Source organism: Buceros rhinoceros, unplaced genomic scaffold, assembly GCF_000710305.1.
Source record: "Buceros rhinoceros silvestris isolate BGI_N320 unplaced genomic scaffold, ASM71030v1 scaffold3544, whole genome shotgun sequence".
NCBI classification, from domain to species: domain Eukaryota; kingdom Metazoa; phylum Chordata; class Aves; order Bucerotiformes; family Bucerotidae; genus Buceros; species Buceros rhinoceros.
This window is the reverse complement of record NW_010407520.1, coordinates 27,613-47,220: the sequence shown is the minus strand read 5'-3', so window position 1 is coordinate 47,220 and position 19,608 is coordinate 27,613.

The following is a 19,608-nucleotide window of genomic DNA, read 5'->3' as shown; positions in this document are numbered from 1 at the left end:
TAGAGAGTTCCTTCTTGAAGAACTTGCCCATGCTCTCTTGCAGCCTGTGTAACATATTAGCACCGATACACACAATCTGAGCAAGAAGAACAAGCCATCCATTAAGTGAAGACCCACCTCCCACCTCTTGCTTGTTTTGAACTCAGTCCCTGCTAACTTTATTTGGCAGCCCATAGAAAAGATGTTGAACAGTCTCTGACATCCTCATACTAGTCATGATCCTGTAGGAACTCTGTAACATCATCGTGCTGATGATGTTGATCACTTGCCCACTATTTATGCAGGAACCATTCCCAGTTTTGATCCTCACAAGCAAGACTCACAGATAACAAGTCAATTTTTGCTATTCTTTCTCAACTAGCTTTTAGCTGTGGCTTGTTTTCTTTGATGCCCCTCAACCTTAATTTACCTTAATTGTCAGATGATAAACTGAATGTCCTTGTCATAATGGTACTGAAAGGACATTTGTGGTGTGGGCCAGAGGTGGGGTCTTAGGCCTAGCCTGAGTCAGAAAGTAGGGTTAGGTTTAGGGGTACAGTTAGTGTTAGAATTAGGGTTAGGGATAGAGCTGACTCAAACAGGTCTTAGAGGTGTGGTTGGGGTGGGGCTGGAACTGGGCAGGCCAAGTCACAGTGGTGACATAGATTGTTCAAGGACAACCAATACAGCTAAGGAGAGACATCCAGTGACTGCTCTCGGAAGAAACTGCAGGATTCCTCAGTCTCTATCCATCGATACAGTAAAGATTTTGTATCACATATACAGACATTGTCTCAGAAGGTCTTGCTTGCTCTGAATTGTGATGCCTCGGCTAAGTAAGGATGGATAGCAAGGTGCGGTCCGTCCGATCACTTTTTATGGATTTTTTTGCTTCCTTTTTCATTACTAATCACTGAATTTTTTCATGCATTAGAAAAAGGAAAAGGTGCAAAGAAACAGGCAGCATCCTGCACCCTTTTTTGAAACCTTAGCAAATTCTGACATTCCTGCAGCCTCTCAGTAACACTGTGGGAATGTGGGTTTCACTGTAGCCAGGATTTCACCCCAACTGCATCTGCACTGAAGCCTGCCAATTGTGGCAAGCCTAAGGGGTGTCCTGTGCAGATGCTACCACCCTTTACAGATGAGAGAGGAGCCACCTCTTGCCTGGAGGAGCAGAATGCCTGTTCAAAATTCCGACAGCCAGGAATCACTGAATCACTTGCAAAATCTTGACCAAAAGTTTTGCTTCTACACAGTCTTGAGCTTTTAGCTTGGGTCCCCTTTCCCATGACAGTGCAAGACACTTAATCTCTTCCCTGGCATCAACCTGCATGCAACATATTCTCGTGCAACGTGTACACCACACCACACATAGCTGTCGGCTATCACTGACACACTGCTTTTTGATAACCCACTCTTAGGTAAGACACCTGCTCTTAGCAACATGATTTCTTTGTCCAGAAAGCAGACAGACAAGCTTCGCTATACAAATGTCCCCCATGGGGAACCAGCAGCTCCCTGACTGATTTCAGGCCAGAAAACCCCAGGGCATTGTCAGGCTTCCCAGTGTCTGCCGGTGCTTCCCCTCACCTCACTCAGCACGGTGGGCTGGTGGCAGACCCCACAGGTTGGCAGTCAGCACCCACAGCAGAGTGGAGGAAGGCATCCCAACCCCGGCTGCACCACCACATCGCTCTGCTCCGGCTACACCCAGGGAAGCCAACAGATGCCATGATATAAACCTTGCAACCTCCCCAGTGCCTTTCAGCATCCACCTGGAGCATAAACAGAAAATGAGGGCCAAAATAACCCCCAAACCCAAGCTGTGAACGCCCTGTAGAGAAGGCAGCTTTCCCGTCAGCCGGCCGATGTGCCCGGAGTCCAGCTGTTGCTCTGCGAGTGAGGCACATAGGCGGTTCTTCAGCACTCACCATGACAATACATATCGGAGCGTATTGAACACATGTTGCTGCTAACAGGCAAGACTTAATCCAAATAATTGTGATCCAGATCTTGCCAGAAGTTAGAGTTTAACCTCACCCAGACTGATTTTCTGGCATTTGCTCGTCTGCTTGTTTGAATTGCAATGTAAAATTTCTATCTGTTCATGCTGCAACCTTACAGGATTGATAAATAAAAGAATGCATTTGAAATCATGTGTCAAACAGATATAAAACCATGAGCAGCACCTAAAGGGCCCAAATGCTTGCAGGTAATTTGAGAGCACATGAAGACAGTATATCAGAGGCTTAAGCACACCGTGTATCAAAAATGTCTCTGAAATGATTGTTGAAGATGATGGTGTGGTCAAGCAGCGGAGTAAAGAAGATTATTAACAGTAAAAAGCCATCTTACCAGAAGTGGAAGCCATGACCAAACAAGGAAAATAGAGAGGAGCATTAATTTTAGTTAATTAAATATAAAGCCATAATAAGAAAAACACTGCAGATAAATTTTTGAAATTTTTTTCAGACTTATCATATGTGGAACTTTAGTGAAGTGGTAGGAAGAGGCAGTATGACCAGAGAAGGGAAGTTACAAACCTGTTAGAGGTCCTGAAAGGGGCCATGAAGCACGTGGCTGTGAATGAACGGTATCTGGGTTTCCCAAATGGGTTTGTGTAACACTCCCTGAACAAAACTCTTTGTAAGAAATAGGTTGTCCAACAGATGCATACCAGGTTAGGAGATGGGAAATAAAAGGGAGGAATAAATTATTAGCCTTTACTTTAACGGAAGTTACCGCATGGGTGCCTTTACAGGTGAGAGAGGAGCCACCTCTGTGTTCAACATGCTCATAAATTACCTGAAAAAGAAAGTGATCCATAGGATAAAGATTGCTGATTATAATAGTTTGGCACAGTAAAAAGACAAAATGGACTATGAAGAGTTGCAGGAGGAGACTGAGCAGCTAGATGCTAAAATAGGCAGATGAAAATGAAATGTTGTTAAAGCACAGTGTGCATATAGGGAAAAACATCCTTAATTAACCATGCACACTAATGAGCTCTAAACTAAGGAAAAGACATCCAGACCCAGAGAGAATAGGTTTTTAAAACAGCTCTGTGCTCAGTGGTGGTCAAAACAATGAACAGAAGGTTAGAAAAGATTAGGAACAGAGAATTTAACGGAAAGCATTATTTACCAATATTTAAACACACATCTTACACAAGGCATACGGTTCTGGTCACCATATCTGAAAATGGATACATCAGTAGAACTTCGGAGGTAGAGTGCAGAGAGACAAAATTGAAAATGTTACTAAGAAACCTGTTATTCTTCCTTTTTCATAATACGAGCACTTAAGGGTATGAGAAGAATTGTATCAGACAGAAGATGTAAAAGCAGGCTAAAAGGAATTATTTGGGAGGAAGCGGGGGAGGTACTTCAACAGTGACACTCACTAGCATGTCAAGTGTACACTTGGACTGAAAACCAAAAGGAACACAAAACCATCAAAGAGAAAAATTCAAATGCAGTCTTGGACTCACGAAGCCCATATGCTGCCGATCACTGGGAGGAAATAACAGGGGAAGAACGACATGGTACTTGTCCAGAGTGATTTATCCACTGTCAGAACGCGCACACACAGCCAGATGGGCCCACGTACAGTCAGTATCACTGTTCCCACACTCTGCATTTTGAAAGGGTCCACCAAAAGGCAGGAACAAATGTGCACAAAATGGTAGGGCTCAGCTGCATCCCAACTTAACCAGTGCATGGACAAATTTACCCAGGCTCTGCCCAATCTTCACCTGCTTAGACCTGAGATGTATTTGCCAACGTCATTTCCAGGAGATGGAGTTTGTTGTGAATACCTTACCTGTAAGTGTACCTTACCTGTGTACCTCACCTGTACCTGCCATGACTGTTGTTTGGAAACCACATTCGCCCGTTTCCATTTCTGTCTGCAGCTTGCATACCAGCAAGTGAAACCATGAACAAGGGAAATTCAGATATAAAACAACTGCCAGGATAACTGCCAGGAGCAGGATAACAAGAAATTAGTGACCTTTTCCTCCTTCATTATTTACTCCATCTTTTCTCAAAAGACACACACTAAATTATTGCAGAAAACCTGGTTAATTTGACTTTTATTTGCTGAATGTAAGTATTTTCAGGTTGTATGCAGTTATGTCCAAAACAAACGAGATCAGCAGGCAGTTTCCAAAAAGTCGGTGAAAAACTATCACAAGGGAAAAAAATGTAATTTTTTTTCAAGCCCCAGGATTTATCTCTTGTCTTCCACCATCCTGAAGAGTATTACATCTGAAAGACACTAGGTTCTGTCAACAGCAAAGTATGTTCACGTAACTTTTACAGCAGTATTTTTCAATGTCCCTTAGTAAAGACAACAGCCTCAGAACTGATCGTGAGATACACAGCAGTCAAGGAGGAGTCCTTCTTAATTTACAAAAGAAGATACTACATTTCGATTAAGAACACAAATTTTAATTTGCCGTTTTCAAAAAAGGATATAAATTAGTATGGAAGTTTGATGTTTTGGATAAGGCATTCTGCACAGGTATACAGTGTTCAAAAAGCTGCATTGTTGTTCTTAATGCTTATAAAATATTGGACGTCTTAAGACGACAGTTTTGAAATAGATCACTTGGCACACTGTCTTACAAAGGGTAAAAACCTTCAAATTAAAGCTTTAATTAGTACAGCATTTAGTAACATTACTAAGATATCTTTTGTGGTTACAAACCTGGAAAGCATAATCTTAATGTAGCTGAGACATCCCAAATTCTATAAATAAAAAATGGAAACGACCCAATTTATTATACTGAAAACCAAGGGAACATTTTCTTTAATGCATTACAGCATGAACTTTAAATAACATTTATGACAGTTTGTAAAATTTATTACCGAAGTAGTTATTTGCATTAGCAGATTACTGGATATAATCACTCTCCAGACTTCCGCCCTTCCCATCCCAGGGTTTCACTAATTTCAGCTGAAATGATTTGTGGTTCCGAAAAGATGTGGACGTAAATTATGGACTTTAAAAATTAATTTTCAGATAACCCAACAGTGACAACCATATTAGCCTCATCTCATTCTAGTTACTCACTACATTTTCCTTCTTCCCGGATCTTTGGAATCAATCGGCTGAAATGTACGAAGGAAGTGGGATGTATTTATTTCTCAGGACTCATAGGAATAGTCTGTAATTATCCAAGCGACTAAGACCTTTTTTCTAAACCAGCCACATTTAGTAAACTTTAATGCATTTCGTGACAGTGCATAACACAGAGAAGTATGCTGCTGCTGGAGTATAAACTGCAGTTCTCAAAAAAATTTAGGGTTCCTAGATAAACTGGGACACGGGTACAAAAAAAAGAAAAAGTCAAAGAAGGATCTAGGTGCGATGAGCTCTAAATACAAGACAATAGTTGGTTTTATGCCGAAAGCGCAAAACTGCAGGGAGAATAACATTGTTGACTGAAGGACAGCAAATCAGGGTTCAGGGAAGCTTTGCACTAATCCTGTGTTGTAATGACAGCTTAAAAATTTGGTACTTTGATGAGTTCTGAGATTGACTTAAACCTCTTTAATTTGGCTTGCTGGTATTTAATCTTTTAACTTTGCATCTTAATCAAAACTCAGAGGAGATCTTTAATCTTGTATGTATAAAATGGAGGATTAGAGAACCTTGACCTGCCTCTGGTAGACAGCTGTTCGCTTCCCCTTCTCCTTCTCACAGTAATAGCAAGTGAGACTCATTTCAAACCTATAGGAAGGTCTTAGGAGAAAAGGGAAAGTATGTAAATACTCTCTGACAGAGAATAATTGGAACACTTCTCTCTCTTCAGTGAAGAATTGCAATTCATCAGAGCCTCTCCATGTATTTCTTTTTAAACGCTGTTAATGTGACAGGAAAATTATTCTGTTTCGGCCAGATTCCTCATTGAAGAGAGAGAGCTATACTGAGAACTCCTTCACAGCTAGAATCCGTCAGACATCTACAGGCTTCAGTGCCTACTCAGGTTTAACAACACACAATATGCAAGACAAGTCAATATGAGGCAATAAAATGTTTAGTACAAAGCTAGGAATTTTCTTTACTGATAAACATAGATCTGTGAAGATACTACTACCAAACAGGTCTGGTTTTATTGTAAATTTTTTGTGGCAGGGACAGGGTTTTTAAATAAAAAATGCATACAGCAACTCCTTTAAGATGGTTAGGTATACCAGCTCTAATATACCAAGAAGACTCTTTAAACCTAACTAGTATTTGAAGGAGATCCCGGTAGCAATAAGTCGAGGCACCTTAGATGGCCTCAGCTGCAGGGGGCTCATGGTGGGGGCTTGCGGGAGCTAACAGAGGACTTTGAATCAGGGCTTCAGCAGACACGCAAAGCATCATGAGATGTGGTGACATCTCCTTTCCACTTCCCAGATGTTTCTAGTAATCTGGACCATCCATGCAACCTCCAGTGTCAGAGTGTTTGAAGAGGCAGAGTAAAGACCTTGGGTCCAGGTCCTTGGGGCATTGGGCTAGAGGCTTCCCTGGCCACCAGGCTGCTCTTCTCTTTGACCAGTCTGGTAATTCATCTCACTTTGACACAGCAGGACAGCCCCATTCCAGGGTTTTGTCTCAGACTTGGCATGAGGAGAAGGATCATTATGGCATGGGTGATTCAACTGGTGCAAAAGCAAGTGCACAGCAGGCATTGCTAATTGCAAGAGAAATCTGGGATACAAAGGAAAGTCACCCGTCTTCTTTTGTGAACTTTATTTATTTCTGCTATGTAAGTTTCCTGTCTTGTACAGAAATCTCCAAGCGTCTGAGTTGCCTGACAAAAGGGTTGTTGATTTTCATTGCACATAGCTGAGCCAAAGTCATTTAATGTCATGAAAATCTTAATCAGCCACATTAGGAGAAGAACAATCTTGATTTCACAATTCATTTTAAATCCCTTGCTCTTTCCATCATAGTCCTGGAAACACTTTTTTACATCATTGTTAGCGATGGTTATCCTGGTTTATCTGTTCCTAAATTATTCAAATTACTTAAATGGAGACAAAGTCTATGAAAAAGTAATTTCCTGAAGTTCAATAAGAGTTTTGAACTATTTTGAACTTAGTTTGATGCTAGTGGGCTGGAATTAAACTTTTCTTAATCTGGATTGTTTCCTTACAGAGCACATATGGCTGGATAGAATAGCAAAAATTATCTGGGGTTTTATTTAGAAGAGGAGGGAAAATGTTCAAGAGGAAAAAGACATCTTCAATACAGATCTGCAAATAAACACAAGAAAAAAAATTACTCAGTGAATAGAAAGAACATTTCCAGTATGGCTTCTGACATGATTTTTATGCAGGGCATTTGTAAGCATAAATGTTACTCACATAATCCAAGGATTAAGATGAGATCTTCCTCCCTTCCTTGAGGAAGATAGCTCAGGATTAAGAAACTTTTTAGAAATGTCAGGTAAAATCTTTCTCCACCACCTAGCCTAATGAAAGCTCCACATAAAAATCTCCATATTTAGCAAGATGTCTATTACTGTACCCAAAATTGTCAGATTTTTTTTCTTGCAGTGGTTCCTGTCACAACTCTTGGTCTTTGAAAGAAACAAGAAAAACTAGTGTGAAAAACAAGGAAGATCTTTAACCCTCAAGTTTGACATTGGAATGGAAAAAGAATTCAGCAAAATAGAAGTCGGTTGTTAAGCTTTTTGGGAGTTACAATTGCTGTTTGACTGTGTAAGAAATGAACAAATTGAAGTGTTCTGTAAATACTCAGAAGTCTTCCCCCATCCCTGTGATTTTTGGAAGCATCAGTGAAGTCAGTACATCACCACATGAGCAGGCATTCCCAAATAGGACCAAACAACAGCTGGGATTAGAAGTTTTTATTTATCAGCTGCTTGGATGCTGTTACTGTTCTACTGCTTTTTTCTTTCAGACGAAAAGTATAGCTTGTCATGGCAGATTTTTCGCATCATCATCCTCACACAAAATACAATATTAAAAAAACAATAATCTGTAGCTGCACATACACAAATCGATGCAAATACACGCAATTTCTGCAGTGTGCTAGAGCAAAATAGACCGGTTATCTGCAGCCTGATGAAGACAAGAAGGTGCCAATCCTCCGAGAAACCAGCCTAACACCAGTCACCCTCCTCTTCTCTCCTCAGTCAGAGTTGGCTGGGGTCTTTCACCTTCAGTTTCTGAAACAAGACATTTTCTTGAAATGAAGTTCTGCTATTACAAACCTATTCAATACCTGGTGATTCTTGCTGGCTGTGGCTGTCATCTACACTTCCATATTACCACCGGCTCTCTTTCTTGAGAATAGTATTTTCCTAAGAATGCTTCTTCACAAAGAGGAGGGAGGAGTGAGACAACATGTCTTTGTTCCATTCCCTTTTAACTTCAAATGACTCCTCTGAATTAAGCTTTCAGTGGTATTTACAGTTAGGCTATAGGATTGGACTCACCCATTTCCAACAACTGCACGAACTTTCCTTCTTTTTGCCTGTTCCTCATCTAAAAGCCTACATTAAAATAGATCAAATTATAACCAACTTCGTTTCGTAGTATTGTTTCTTCCTCTGGACGTGATGCTGTGCATAGCCAAAGGAGAGTAGAAGGGGGCAGTCAAGAACTGAACTATGGGATTGCTCCCCACAGTCTTGCTACTTTCAAATTCAGCCAAGTCCCCTGTAGCTAGGTATGGTGAGGATCAAACTTAGAGCTTCAGCAGAGCTTCTAGGCCCAGCTGATAGCACAGCCTCAAGTTCTGTATCAGCCTGTTTATAGGCTTAGTTTACTAATACTTACAACTGGGCTAATATTTACTGTTTCTGCAACACTGCTGCTAAAACCCTTTTGCTGACATTTGACACACATACAACAAGTAGCATTGACCTGCTATCCAAAATGCCCACATGGAACTAGACTCTACTTTTAAGTGTCAATTCAACGTAGAGTTATTCGAAGAACATCTGAGAAAAATAAGCCCATGAAGCTTAATCTGCTCTTCACATTAGGTTTTATCCTATCATCCACCCTCAAAATATTTGAAGACCATATACACTATTTTATAGACTATATATAATATATATATACACACATATATAGACTATATGTACTATATATATACTCACCATTTTTTGGATTCTCTTTTGGTCTTTCAAACGAGGCCAAGATGGCTCTTGATGAACAGTTGCAGGGTGACTACAAGCTCAGCAAACTTCTGATCCAGTTACCTCATCCAGCTGACACAGATGTCTATGGGCTGTCTGGATGCGCCCATCAATTCCACTTGGCCTGATGATGAACTACGGGTGTACTAACTTATCAGACCTGTGGATACACACCTGGATGCAAGGACTGCAGGAGGCACCTTCCAGTAGCTACCGAGGCCTGCTTCCAAGCTCACCATCCGGATAGGTGAGAAGTCTGGTTTCAAAGCTAGTCTTACAATAGCCTTTAAACTGCAACACTAAAATCATCCATGTCAAATTATACAACAAAAGATCTACTTCCTTTCAGCAATTTGTAGGTTATTCTCATATCAGCCTTATTTTCTGATTAATTTTTCCTGAATTAAGGATTCTTTCTCCACTTCACAACCTTGTTTTATTTACTGACTACAATATGGTTTTCTGTCTACGTGTTTCATCAGTATGATAATACTCAGTTTTGCTTTGTTCGCTATTGGCTTCCATCAATACATAAAGGGTGCTTTGTTGTCCAGTGCTTTAGGATGTCTTCTTTTAACTTGATGTTCCCATTGCCCAAGTTAATCTGATTCCTGGAAGGAGAAGACTTCTGAGAGAAACGACCACCAAACCCCTTAAACTGTACTACCTACACTCACATTCAGCCTTCCCTGAGTGAAGCTGCAGAGCTGCCAGTGCTTTCAGAACCATCATTTGGGTTTCTCCCCTCATTTTGCGAAGTTGACCAGTGGCTTTCCATTGCAATGCCTAAAGAGTGCTTTGACGTCCAGTGCTGTAACAACCCTTCTTTTATTCACGCCTCCCATTCAAGTGTAACTCCCATTGGGTATATAAGGCATCACAGGAGGCTAACATATACAACATCTGGGAGACCCACATACCTGAAATGGTACTGAACACCTGTCAACCTAGGCAACCAAATCACTGTCAGCAAAATCAATCACAATCTCAGGTACTTTACCTCGGAGTTCCCTAGGCATCTAGTCAGATAGGGGTATTTCTGCGCAGCAATCAAACACTTAGGGCAATTACTGTTCCCACAGTGAGCCCCCTTCCTTTGAGTTTCCTCAGCCTTGGAAGAACACAGAATTTGAAAGCATATCCACCGAGTTTTTCAAGCCAGCCTTAGTTCATTCAGTATATCTCAACAACAGGAATCCATGCCAATTAGAAAGATGCTTCAATTTGTCTTGATACTGATTTTGCATATAAATAAACTGCATTTTTGAGCCCTCCTGCGACATCCACTACCACTGCAGCCACATTACGCTTACTTAGCTGTGAGACAGTTCAAGCCTTCAAGCAGAGTTGAAGAAACTACTTCACGATTTCCATGCTAGCACCTTTCTGCAGAACAGAACTGGAATCCACACACTGCGTGCACCAGGGTACCAGATGAGAGGCAACAAAGCCTCCCATGCCGTTACAGAGTAGATATGGCCTCAACAAGCAGAGGGATTTCAAAGTAACCTGAGAATTTTGGTTATAGTGATGTCTGCTGGCTTCCCTACTTCCGTGAAGGAGGTAAAGGCTGGGGATGCCAAAGCTGTAGCTCTTGAGCTACATGTGCAATTCACCCTGCTACAGTATTTTATCCATTTAGATTCCTGACTGCTCAGTGCTAACATTGAAGACAATGGGAATGATGAAACATAACACAAAGCACTTATTTTGATGACCACTATTTAGTAAGATTGTACACCACCTAGTCTAAATTCCAGTTTAGGGTTACAATTGTAAAAACCTGAACTGATTAAGCCATCATTCTAAAAACTCAGTGAGAGAAGTCATCACTAATATTGCGTCACTTTTTCACGTGTTTTATTTCCCATCTGAATAACACAAAATAGGTTTTAAAGGGGATATAAATAGCAGAAGAAAATCAACTTCTGCTTCTCTTAAGTCTTGCATAATATTTTTCTGATCTATATAAAAAAACCCCAAACCTAAATCATATTCTAATCAACAGGGAGGAAAGTACAGTCTTGGATCCTACTAATTCAGGCTTGACTGGTGACACTGCAGGATGACAGTCCTGTAACACACACAGGATTAGGATTCTTCTTTTGTATGACTAGTCTCAAATCGGGAGGAAAAGAAAGGCAAAATAGACATTACGAAACAAGGAAGCTTGTGCAAAGGAGTTTTGGTTTGTTTTTCTCCTTCATTAGCTAGCTAACAACATTGAAACAAGTCTGACTTCTGTCAACATCCTGTCAGTGATTCTGAACATAAAGGATTCCGTGGTGTTGAGAGACATCAAACTTATTCATTGGCAGTGCTCAGTCTGACTTGAGATTTAGAGGGAGAATTAAAACTGTCATTGCTTATGAATAATTTGACTTCTAAAGTATTTTTAAAAGCATTCATAAATGCATCAGCTGGAGTGACTGTCTCCGGCTGCTGCAACTTGTCCTTCTAATGGGAGAACAAAATCCAAGAACGGGGTTTTTGTAGATATAAACTTAGCATACCTAGATACAATGCGTTCAGCACTAACGGGACTATTTTCAAGTGATAGGCCACCTGTAGAAGCTGGCTATGAATGAACAATTTCAACAATGCAATGCCTCCTGCAACAGCATGTGAGATCACATTTCTCCCTGAGGTATTCTGTCTGGAAGAATTTGCACATCAAAAACTTGTAAGCCAAAATGCCAACCCCAAACAGCAGCTGTTGGATCTTTAAGCCTCAGCCTCAAACCACAGCTCCTTTGGGAAACAACCCCCAACCCCCAACAATGTGCAGCAGCTGGGTTCTTGGCATAACTTTTTTTTCTCTTTGATTGATAGATTTGCTACATTTGTGAGCCTGCAAGCAAAATCTCAGCCATAAGAATATCTCCAGAAGCATGGGAATGACCGCATGGCAAGTGCCTCAGTTGCAGCATTGTGCTTTCCTCCCCCCAGTTTATTTTTTCCCCCGTTAAGAGCTCCACAGGGTAATCCAGTCAACAAAGAATATTTCTGGAATCACATACCAGATCTTCAGATCAACATAATAGGAAAAGGGTAAAGAAGGATTAATGTGTCATCTTGTTTTATTGCTTGGTTTCATCAATGTTTCAGGCTGTATTTGCAGAGTTTTGTAGTCCAGCGTTAAATATACTCTCTGGGCTGAAGCATATCCATTTGATTTGAAGATGGGGCAGAAATAATTTTTGACAGCTCAAATAAAGCATTTTTTTAAGCTATCTTTGAGATGGGAATTACACACAGTCATTTTCCATTACTACGAAAAAGCATTTGAAATACTTGGACATTTCTCAGAATGGGAAAGCAACAGGGGAATACACCAGCTTTGAAACATGGATTTTCTTTTTATGACATCTGTACATTTTTGCTTTTAACATCTGTATTTTAATGCATCAAGAACAAAGACTTTCCTACATATTGTTGAAACAAAAAGCTGCTTTCCAGTTTCTCTTGTCATTTTTCAAGCAAATTAATATCCCTAAAAGTTTTTAATTACTGTGTCTATGGGAATATTTATATGAAAATATAACTGTATTTTTGGTAAAATTACAGCAGAAAATTCTGTCCTATACACATTAACTAACAAGTTTGACATTTTTTAAGCTGATGGAAGGAAAAAAGGGTATGGAAGTAGTTGGCATTAGCATCCATGTGTTACTCAGTTTTCAAGTATTTTATCTATATAAGCAACTAAGAACACAACGCTTCAGCCTAAAACAGAAATACTAGTTCAGTAACTTCTTCGTTCTTCTTTAATATACAATCCTAGGCTTCATCTAGCAATCTGACATCAACGTGAGTGATACTACCATCGTTCCTCAGAAAAATAATTAAAGGTAGGCATCTATTTTATCTCAACTAATTATTTCTCCTTACACCCTTCTTTGTGGGCAGTGCTACACGGCATCAACTAAGAGCTGCAGCTGATGCTGTGTAAAATGTGTAAAAGTAAGTATTTTCTTCCAAAGCTTGGTTTGTTCTGTTTATATCACTCACTTGGTATCACCTGGTACCATTTGGATTGCTTGAAAACAACTTTCTTCTTCAGAGCAGCACCCAAGAAGGTGACAGTCCACCAAGAACAGGGATAGAGGAAACAGACACATCCTCAACGTGATTTGTGGAAACTGCCTCCCAATACCTCACTGCGCAGCACGCACAAACTGGCAAGATGGTAATTTCTTGACCACAAACTAGGGATGTTATTAGATTGAGTCTCATAAAGCAATTCAGAAAATAATAGCTTGGTTTTTAAACCATCATCTATTTCTGTCCCTAAAAACCCAATTCTCTGCTGGCATAGATTTTAAAAACCACTTTCAGAAAATGTGTGAAGGCCTCGAACTAATAGTGCATTTAATATTTACAAGGTGCCAAAAGGCTGTTAGGCCGGGCCCCAAGGCCATCTTCAATGTACTCTCCTGCTTAGGTATATTCACAAGGGAGAGCGCTTCGGGAAATATTTCATTAATTATTTTAACTGTTGTTTTCATGTCTGTCTTGAATTCAAGTCCACAAAATATGATATACCTCAAGAAAGAAAAGGCAGAATACAGGCAGAATGTATGCTTCCGGAATTCAGCCCTGAATTCAATATAACGTCAGTACCCAGTACGCTGCGTTTGCATCCCTGATCTGTTGAAATTAATAAGGTGAGTGTTAAACTAATTTGCAGGTGGAAAAGCTAGATACTAGAATTTATCTTCTAAATTACTCTTTAAAAAAATAATTTAAATTCACTTTTCCGCTGGTTTTGGGGTTTTTTTTTTTTAAACCAGCAAATGTCAATTTAGTTGTTCCCACTTTGAGCAGCAGCAACGTCAGCAGTCCGCAGTACCATGCTGCCATCTATAGTTTAAAGAAGAAAACAGACTGCACAGTTCAAACTGACAGAAGCAGCCACTGGATCAGTAGCATTTGCAGAACAAAAATAATCCGGGCTTCTCAAAAGACAAGTGATCAAGGGCGATGCACAGACATATTTGTGTGCAAGTCTCAGGGGCTTGTGTAAAACATCTGCAAGACCTCTGTAAGACGTCCTAGTTTGGACTGCGTCCTAGTTGGCTGCCCTTCTCCCACTGCCCCCATCCCAAATCAATAGATCTTGGTGATGAAAGTTCACACTGTGGACACAAATATAAGAAAAAGCAATCGTACATCATCACTCCATTTAACTGCACAAAATAGAGATTTGGGAATCTATAGTCACACATACAACCCTCTGGCCCTTAATTTCAAGGCAGGTATTAGCAGCTTGGAATTAAAAAAAAATATACATAGAAACAAAATCTTCATGTCCCAAATTATTCAGGCATAAGGTTCTTCTGTTCTCAAAGGGGCTCTTCATAAAATTATTCACTTTTGCAGAAGTCTGTTTGGTTTTTTTTAAGTGAAAATTGTGATAAATTTCCATGAAAACAAAAACTAGAAACCTGTCTTCCTGTTAGGAAAATAATGGAAAATTTTTTTTTATGTGGAAATCCTGTAAATGACTGATTTCTGTCTTCCAGAATCTGACACTTCCTGGTTTTATTTCCTTTGGTGGTGGTTGGTTTGTTGTTGTTTTAACTAAAAAACTTAAGGAACAAAGAAGTTCCTTGTTTAATTTGGTTCTGACTGAAATGCTAAAAGCAGATGACACTTTTCTGATGTTCTCTACAGGCATTACAAGTAAGTTCATTTTGACCTTCTAATTTAGGAACATTATGAAACTACTGGTAAGTCAGTTTTCACCAGAAAAAATTGCGCAAATTACAAGAAGTCTTAAATTGCTACTAGAAACTGTAAGAACTTGATAGTTTTCATCTGTATCCTCATTTTTAATACACCTATAGATATATAGAAAGCTGGATGCTCTTTACTGACTGTAGCTCTCCGAAAAAGCTTCCTGGCAGCTGACAGGGAAAAGAAGCCACTATGTGCACACAAGACTTTTATCTGAAAACTACAGTTCAAGACTACCTACAAGCAAATATTCAGCTTCTAGTGAACCTTATAACCTCAAGACTTCCTAGTGAATATTGACCGCGCAATGTGGTTTTCTCTGCTTCACATTGCCATAATTAAGGATTGCGTCAGCTGTCCCACTCCTCAGTTTCCTCTCAGAGATCCAAATGCAGTCGGGGAAACAATGACACACGTGTCAACTCCCATATGGATAGCAGGGCTTAAAGAATGCTCCAGGTACTCCATGACGTGTGTCAATCCAGCTGTCTAGCAGCTGGTACTAGCAGCATTTCTAACGAGTTCAGGGAAACCATTAATTTTCCTTTTCTATATATATATTTTTATATATTATTAGCCAATAACATCATCTTTAAGTGTGAGGCAATACTGGCAGTATATTACAGAATAATAAACCTAATTATTACAAATATATATGGAATCATAAACCAATACATTATAGAATAGGTAAACCTAATATTTAGACAATATAATCCACCACCGAACAGATTTATGGTCAGTCAGAGTCTAAAGCTGTTTTTATTACCCTCTTTGCAGAGATGCTGTCCCTCCTCATAGCCCAGAATGCCTATCTAATGAAGAGCTTTGTAGGTAGCAAGTCAAAACACTGTCCTAAAACCAAAATGAGATTATAGTTTATCCCGTACTTTGCCAATACTGTTCTTGGGGTATCTCACATCCCTTAATCAAAATCTCTTTGGAATTGGGACTATTTGTAGATATATCTACAGCACCTAGCATATACAAATGCTATTTTTACTGTCATAGTATCCTTAGAAAGCTACACTGTATTCTGAATGAGCATCATTATAAATATTTCTTCCATTTTTCTTCAGAACAGTGGAGAAGGGACAGAAAAAAGTACCTTATCTCCTCTAAGCTAGAAAAAAAAAGATTGGCTTCTAGCACACACCCCTGACAAGTTCTACCGTGAGTCTTTCCTGGCTCAACAGGAAAATAGGCACTCCTCATTCTTTCCTTTTGAACCTGTGACACGGTGAAATATTGCCCAGCAACGAATGCCATTACCTTCATACACTACCTTGTTCTCAACAGAAACGTTTACTTAAACATTCTATTCACTTTCAAAGCGTCAGTCTCGGAGGTGAACACTGCTTTCCCTGCCCCATCCTAGTTAGCTAACGGTGGAGGGAAAAAAATGATTGCTAGTGTCCACAAATCGTCACATTAATATGTGCAATTCAGAAATATTAAAAACAATAGTAAAAAAAAGCTTAAGTGCAATGCATACAAATTTAAGAGGCCTGGAGCCTCAAATGGCCTTTTATAATATTCATATTCAGGAAGTCCCTCTTATTCACACCTCTGATAAAACAGCTCGCGTTCCTTTTTTTTTTTTAGTTTTCATCCACAAAAATTCAACAAGTATTAAGCCTTAATGTCCCAATATTAAAATTCTCCTTTATACATGCTGGTGAATTGCAGCTGTGTGCTTTTGAGGCTCATTCTTTTGAAGAACAAAAACAAAACAATCAATACGCAAACATCAGAATATCAAACAGGCATAAGGATCCAGCCTGTCCACCCTCTTCTTCAGTGCCAAAATAGGACAACATTCACTTTGCTCTGGGAGGATCAACTACCTTGTTTACACTCAAACCTCTGCTGGAAGAGTATTAAGGAAATTTGTTCAAAAACTCCTTTTCACCTTTTGGTGAAATTTTGCTATTTCACTTTAAACACATTTCACTTAGCCCTCAGATAAAAACCCAGAGCTCACATAGAGGGTGCCAATTCTCAGCAGTTCCTTATTTCTTACTTCCTAAAAAGGAGCCAGAGGCAGAACTAATTGTACAGTACTCATCTCTGACCTTTTAGCTTTCATTGCCACTGTTTCTTGCTGAATATTAAGAGGAATTTTAAACATATCACAGACTCCTACATAACGATTTTACGTTTCCTCACAGAGGAACCACACCAGCATTCTTGTGCAGCGTTGGTTCTTAAAGCCAAGAAATGCACAACATGCTAACTAAATCCAAGTGCCTACCAATTCCAAGGACAAAACTGTCTGGAAGGAAGGGAGACAGCTTTGACTGCCTCATCAATTATAACTAGCAAGTCGACCTTACAATCACCTTGCTTTGTAGCATTTTCCCAAAGAATGATTGTTTTAACAAAGGGTCTGCTGATGGGATTGAGTAATTTCAGACTTGCAAGTGCCAAATGCACAGGTTATGGAAACTTCAAATGAGGGCAGACTTCTAATGAAAAAACCTTCTGAGCAAGGTAAAATGCAACCCTGAAAGGCTAGATCCAGTATTACAGCTTACTGATCAGAAGGTACAGAGGGAGATTAGGATAAATACAGTTTCTCAAAGGATAACTTTTCTGCAATCCCTTTGACTATTTAACAGGACCCAACAGATCCACAGTTACAAAAAGACTTCTTGAGAAGCTTAATAAACATAGATATCATCACAGCTTCCCCATGACAAACCTCAGCCTCATGCACTGGTCTTTACTACGCATGTAATCATCACCTCCCAAGTTTTTTCTAGACTCAACAAACTTAAAATATCCCATTAGTTGACCATTTTCCTCTTTCTTCCCTTAAACTAATGCAAAAAAAAAAGTTCCCCAGAAAAGAAAACCCACTCAAACAGAACAAGACACCAAAAAAAAAAGTCATCAAACTTAAAGGGAATTTATTCCAACTCAGTACTATTTGCTACTGTGTGCGTTACTCAGGAACTTATAAACTTAGAGACTACTTTGCTACTGTTTTCGGAAATTATTTAGTAGAACTATGTAAATGAATAAGGCACCAGTAAAGACTTTCACTGCAAAAGATTTGTACAAAAAAAAAGAAAAGCCTTTGTAGAAAGGATAGTGGTTTTTATTGTAGTCTTAGAAAATACTGAATTATGAAAGATACAAAATCAACTGTTGTAATTATCTGTTTATTTTACAATCTGTATGCCATCATACTCTTATGGCTTTAAGATAGTCTGTCCAAAGTATTTTAAAACATGCTTTAACAAAGTATTTTACAATTTCAAAATCGAGTATTTCTTTACTGGAAAAAAAAAACCCAAACAAAAAAACAACCCCCCAAAACAAACTCCAAAATATTTACCTGAGAATTTTGTATCATAAAGTTGTCATTCAATCTTAACTTTTCCAAGTTGATGATATAGGCTATAGAAGTCAACATGCAACTTGTAGGTCTACTGTATTAAATAAATATTTTAAAAATTATTTAGATGCAGCTGGTTAGGCAAAAACCTACCCTCAAACTTCATCAAGTTCATTATAAGTTTAAAAACATGACATGAATTTTATCATATGTCAATGACAGCCACGATTTCTGCACTGAAAGCCCTGCGTCGTTGTCTGGGTGGAATTCAGACCCTGGCTGATCACCTGACTGCAGCAACGCTGCACAACTCTTTGGTGGATATTCTGGCCTCTGAGCTTGGTAATCACTGACCTTGTCTTCCACCACCCATATCCCAGTGTGTCGGGGTTTGAGCCACTGGATATGTTTAAAGTTCTCAGGTAGTCATTCTCTCTCTATATGCTCCACCCCTTTCTAACAAACATTTATCCCAAGGAATTCCATTTCAGAGCATGTGTACTATTAGGACAATGCTTTAATGTCACTGTCCACGTCATTTCAGAATATCACCAGCTTTAAAAGTGGTATTATGTATGGATAGCAGGGAGGTTTGGGGCTTCCTGTTCTGATTTTTTTTGTTGTTGTTCGTTTGTTTCTTGTTGGTTTGTTTTTTAAATAAAATGAAGACTTAGGAGCAAAACACTGCCCAGGGCAGCACCACGGGAGGGAGGCAGGATTAAGTTAACCAGGCATATACAGATGCTGGAGAAAAAAAACCCAGAGAGCTTCATGAATAATACATATACAGGTTCAACACACATAAATGATAGTCATTTAAAAGAATTTCAGTTCAATAATCTGAAAATACATCCAAAGCAGTAGAACTCTCATGATGGCTGCCATATAGCATTTCTGACTTTCAGTTACTGCAAGCACTGTGATTTATACAAGCTATGCTTCATTAACATAAATTTTCCCCTTAAAATAGTAATGATAATGATGACAATCCAAGTATATCACTAGAGGTTTAAATCAACTTTCAATTCCATAGGTGAGGTAGTGTAGTCACTTGTACTACGTGCTGGTTATGAGAATTACCGTTGAAATCTGTTTACATTTTTGTTTTAAATAAGTGGCTTAATAGTCTTAATGTATTTATTAATGCTATGTTACCTATAGGGGTAACATATATGTTACCTATAGGGGGCCGGGGGGGAGCCTTGCCAAGAACAAGCTTTGTCTCACTGCAAGATAAAACTGCAAAGCAGTATTTACAGCAGTCCTTTGCTTAGTTGCTGCCTACTTTACATGCACACAAAAGACACAAAAAGCTAATATACATTCTGAGGTAGGAAATGAAGAATTCCACTGGCTTGTACAAGATTCTTCATGTTTTGTA